A 6,149-nucleotide genomic window follows, 5' to 3' on the forward strand; every position below is an offset into this window, starting at 1 on the left:
AATATGATGATAATAACGCTAACAGCAGATTCTTTTAGCCGTTGCTTAAAACTTTAGTACCTTGGAAATTATACATGTTAATGAGAAGTAACATAGATCGTATTTGACTAGCATGTAAATAATATTGTATATACTTGCATATACTTAAAGAGACTATAAATATGGCTTATTCTTACGCTTATATCTTATAGGCTGTTCTAGTTATACATAAATGAAGTATTTTGTCTGCGAGATGTATCACAGAAGCTCTCCGGACCGTTTAGATGGGGAGTGATCCAATCATCCGGGACGGTTTGCATTGTGTGATGCATTTCAGAGTCATCATACTTACTAATTTCGTGCACTCTAAATGTAAGATATTTTTCTTCTATTCTGTTTTGTCGTGTAATGACCAACATCTGTTATTGGATATTGAATAGCTTTCATACTACATCTGACTTGCAGATTCATCTTTTATTAAACATATATTACATGTCTACCATGTGATTGTGTTGATGTTTATTGTTATAATTTAAATAGACTTACTGTTTCGTTTCGATTAAAGCTATCTTACTCGGTGTGCTTCTTATTATAATATTCTACAGAGAAAAACAACAGCACGAATGCTTTCTTCCATCAGTTTGGTTTTTACCGATTACATATATACGGAAGCCTATTAGGGACATTTCGTCTTAGTTTTTATTTGTTTGTTTGTTTGTTTTGGGTTTAACGCCGTTTTTCAACAGTATTTCAGTCATATAACGGCGGGCAGTTAACCTAACCAGTGTTCCTGGATTCTGCACCAGTACAAACCTGTTCTCCGCAAGTAACTGCCAACTTCCCCACATGAATCAGAGGTGGAGGACTAATGATTTCAGACACAATGTCGTTTATCAAATAGTCACAGAGAACATACGCCCCGCCCGAGGATCGAACTCACGACCCCGCGATCCGTAGATCGACGCTCTACCTACTGAGCTAAGCGGGCGGGCCACCTTAGTTTTTATGCATTACCTCTTATGTGTGATGTATTATGCGTTACGTATTATTTATTACCTCTTAGGTTATACACGTAAGGTAGAGGTGAAGCGGGAAATATGAACTGAATCCTTTATAATGTGGAATGTATAAAGTTTTCTTTCACAAAGCTCGATCGAAAAGCTGTTAACTGGAATCTACATTCCGCTTGGAAAGCCTGATCTAATGTACTTTGTTACCAAAGTATTTGATTTGTATGATTTTGGCAGGAAAGTTAGCCAAGAAGATGTCAATATATGCTGTGAAATGTGTGGTTCCCGTAGGATGATATACAGTCAAGACTCAGAATGTTTAGTAAGACTGCTCAAACCTATAGTGTTCAAATTTCCATACATGTACAAGATGCTATATAGAGAGCTATTAACACTGATTGAAGAAAAGTTTGATTTAATTACTTATTAACAAAATGAAAAGATATTTCATTTCATTAGATTATTTTTCCTTGCATCTGTGAAATAAAGGCACTACTGGATATGATACATATTTGGTTAGGGGACACTTCTATGACGTTTGAATCAATTCCTTTGCCTCAGTGAAACTGTATGGAAATTTATCTTGGGCTTAGAATATTTTCATCGAAATTCTAAGTTGAAAAAGGGACACTAAATTGCCGAAGTGATATATGTTTTGTTTTTAAATGTTGGTGTAAGGTGTTAAATAGCTTTTAATACTGGTGAAGTTATAAATACACTGGAAGAATGCTTCAGTCCTTAGTGCGGCGCGAACTGCGAATTCCTACTTAAGTCTAATTTATCAGCTTTAGCATATATAAAATGTAGGCCTACATAATTTTACATTAGGTATTTCATCTTACATCTTCAGTTTAAGGTATTAGGCATTAGGTATTTCATCTTATGTCAAAGGTATTAAGAATTAGGTATTTCATCTTATGTCTAAGGACTTACACGTATATACTTAAAAAATAAAATCAGAATAAAACAGAAAAAAAAGAAAATAAGAAATGGGTTTTATTTACTAATATAATAGTCTGTTTATGGGCAGTAATGAAATATATACCCAGTAGGCATTTGACGTCGGTTAGACGTCGTATAGACGTCGGACCCCGACGTCGGATTCACGTTGGATTTTGGTTGGATTTGCAAACCGTTTAGACGTCGGATCCTGACGTTGGCTAGACGTCGCAATCCAACCATTTTCCAACCTAAATCTAACCACTTTTCAACCAAAATCTGACGTAATTTGCAATCAAACAAGTAATCAACACATGTATTTTATCATCTTTATTTCATATTATGGCGACGTAAGTCTAATACAATAAGTCCAAAAAGTAATGCAGTAATTGAAACTTTCAAGTTTCGTCATTTTTGTACATGATTCTTCAACTCCGCCAACATTTCCACCTGAAATGTATAAAATTTGACAGTTTCATTATTTAACATATACAAATATACTAATGCTATTACTAAGAGCATAATTAATACGTGCCAAACAAATATGTAATATTTTAAATTCTATGAAAAAAATATTCTATAACTTCGTAAAATGTAATTAAATGCAATTGCTTTTTAAAGTAACAAACAAAAATAAGTCAATTTTTTAAAAAAAATTAAGGAATATAAATCAGTATAACTTTTAAAATAAGTATAATTTTTAAAAATCTGTTACTCACGTTGCGGATCCTTCCCTTTGTGTAAAGTATTTATAAACTTGCTCTATTTTATCCCAATAAATATCAAATTACAGGAAAGACTGTGTAAACCGATGCAGGCTTATCTCGCGAATGTGTGACTAATAGACAACATGTGTAGAAGAGAAGATCTATGTGAATTTAGAATAATTTATACATGTGTATAGAATTTTTATCTTGAACAGTTTAAAGTTCGTGAAAAAATCCGTCTCCGAAAATAGACAATCTCATGCGATATTGTAACATAATTAATATAATGTTTGTTGTGAGAATGAACTATTATTAATAAGCGCATGTCCAGGCCTTTATGAAAACAAGTAAATATCTTTAAACTATACTAGCAAAATTATACTAGTTAGTTTTATGACTAAAACATTTTATCAGACTTTCTATCCAACCTAATTCCAACGTCTTCTAGACGTCTAAGTCTGACGTCTATTTGACGTCGTGGATATGACGTTGATTAGACGTTGGATTCAGGTCGCCGACGTCGCGACCAAAATCCAACGTCTAACCAACGTCGGTACAACGTCAGGTGTTTACTGGGTAATGCTTAAAGACAGCAAACTGAAATAAATCACTAGGCAATAACAAATGGGTTTTATCGAGTCTGTTTATGGTCAGTAACGAAATATATAATGCTGCATATGTCCTTTTCCACCAGTTTAAGCAATCCTCTATTTCTCTATTTTTAGGAACAGACACAACCCGACTTCCTTTTACAATAAGTATATTTTAGCTAGGTCATGAGCTGGTTTTATAAACTCAAACCACAATACCAGATGTACAACGTAACATGTTTAGTAACAATCCTAGGTCTGATGACTTTAGTTTAAATACTTTTTGAGATATACATGACATATATTCGGACAGACGTACGGACAAGAACAATTTTAGGACTCCCATAAAACAACAAGAAACAAAAGCTGTCTGTTAACAGTGCACTCGACTATTCGAAGAATTGACGGAAGTATGGGTTCATATAAGATTTTCTGACAAAAGAAAAAAAATAGATAAGACAAACAATCCACCTGTATTTGTGGATCTAGATATATATTGCACTATATGGCAATGTGTGGCCATGATGGTAAGCAAGTGTTCAGAGTTTCGACGTTATATATCAAATATTTTAGACAAAATATGGAATTGTATGCGAAACGTAACTAATTTCTATGCCAAATAAAACGCCATAACTGAGCTAAAGACCTTGTCCTAGCTATGTAGTCTTGCCTACATATGCATTCTATGATGGTAAACAAGTGGTCATCAGAAAAAGTTGTTTAAAGGTATTTCTATTTCTGTCTATAATGGCTTCAGAAAGGGATTAAATGCACCGTGTTTAAACTACAAAGTTTGATGAAAATTCAGCAAAATTTCATGAAAAAAATGTTTAAAGGTATTTCTGTGTTTAGCTCTAGAGGACCCTACAAGGGGACAATTGCGCGTTTTGAAACAAATTTGGAAATGACCTTATAATGGTGGTACAGACCAGGTTTGATCAAGATTCATCATGCTGTTCATAGCAGAAGTCGTTTAAAGCTTTTTTCTAGTTTTAGCTCTAGTGGTCACCAAAAGGGGTAAAGTGCCACAAGCAGTAATCGTTAAGGTACGCCAATATTGTTTTCCTTTTGAGAACTAGGCAAATCTAACTTTTGATAAGTAACATACAAGATATAACACCTAAGAGGTAATGCGTAACATGTAAGAGGTAACTTATAACACGTAACGCATAATATGTCATACATAAGAGGTTATGCATAAAAACTAAGACAAAATGTCCCTAATAGGCTTCCGTACATATATAATATTGGTATCTATGTTATTTATGATAAATGCACTCTATATATTGTGACTATAATACTGTGTTACATTTACTGATATTTCTGATAAGTGTACTTGTTTATATCGTGTCTGTAATGTGTTACTTTTCCTGTTTTCATATATTTATGTTATTCATCATGTAAATGCTCTTCAGCGATTGAGGAAATAAAGATAATTATAATACCATACAAAGGTCAATACAATATGAATTGCTATGAGTACTTCCATACTAAGTGCCAGTTCCGTTTTACGTTGAATGGATGTTTCGAGTACATGACAAATTTTATAAATAACAAGTAGGTCTACGGTTTGAGCAGTAATGCAATAAAGAAATAATTGAAATATTAATTTCCATTAAAGGTGTTCATTCATATTTAAGCAACCTTCATGACATTACTCACCTTTCGTATATTCTGTCAGAGATTTATTTACGGAACAAAAACACCAATTACACAGTGTTAAGTTCCTATTAAAACTGTATGTTTTATATCGTTTTATAACATTTTGTAAAATTAACTATATTAATTACCTCCCTTTAATATACTATTTGTTTTCAATTCAATTCCAATGCAAGTATATTGGCATAATCAGCAAACAATTTGCCTTTGGCCATTTACAAACACAAAATACTATGGCAAAGACACAATCATATACATACACACATGTTAATGGATACTTAATATTTATATACACATTATTATAATATACAGTTAAGAAACAGTTAAATTTTCCATGGCATTTTTGTTATTAAAATACATTCCTTAACATATCTAGATATCTTAATTTGCAAACTTTTACTTTTTGTCGACATAAGCGAGTTAAAATTCTGTATAACAGATCAAGATCTGTTTTTGAAGTATTTCTTTCAATCTTTCTACTTTTAGTTTTATATTTACATTTGATAAATATTGGGATATTTCAATAATCTGGGCAAAGGAGGCAAGTCTTAAAACAGCGTGTACCTTTCTGAATTCATTTATTTCCAAGCTATCTTGGTTGCGAGGTAATAATATTTTATAAACTGGCATTTCTAATGAATGTCAACTAAATATATAATTGTCAATGCAACATTTTGACAAATATAAAACAATAGATATTATGTTCAAAATATACACCAGGCAAAGCCTTAGAAGTTAATAAGTTTATGCTTTCCGTAAAATAACATTATTCTGGTATGTAAAATAAACTTAAAAAAACCCATCGAGTGAAAATCTAACACATATTAACGGCTCGGTAGACATAAAGAAGTGTACAAAATCGGATTAACAACCTTAAAAGAGAATGTATGACCTCCACAACTTAAGATTTTAAGATATCTGGAAGTATTTGCTATATTTGTTATGAATGCTTTGAAAAACTTAGTTACTGACAGATCATATGTTATGGAAACACATGAGAATGAGTTGTTTTTACTAATTTCCCTTTCAAAATTGAAAAAACGTTTAATATATATTTAATTAACCTTTAAGTAATTCTGCCTTTGCGACCAGTGCAGACCAACATCAGCTGCATGCTGGTCACGGTCTGCACTGTTCGCTATTCAGTAAATTTTCAGTGAACACCACTTCAAATACTAAATGGTATTGCCCAAATTGAATGATGGACCAGTTCATTTTAGAAATTTAGCAGGCTAAGAGTTAATATATGTAAAGCCGTTTTATAC

The sequence above is a fragment of the Mercenaria mercenaria genome, chromosome 8 (genome assembly GCF_021730395.1).
Source record: "Mercenaria mercenaria strain notata chromosome 8, MADL_Memer_1, whole genome shotgun sequence".
Taxonomy (NCBI): Eukaryota; Metazoa; Mollusca; class Bivalvia; order Venerida; family Veneridae; genus Mercenaria; species Mercenaria mercenaria.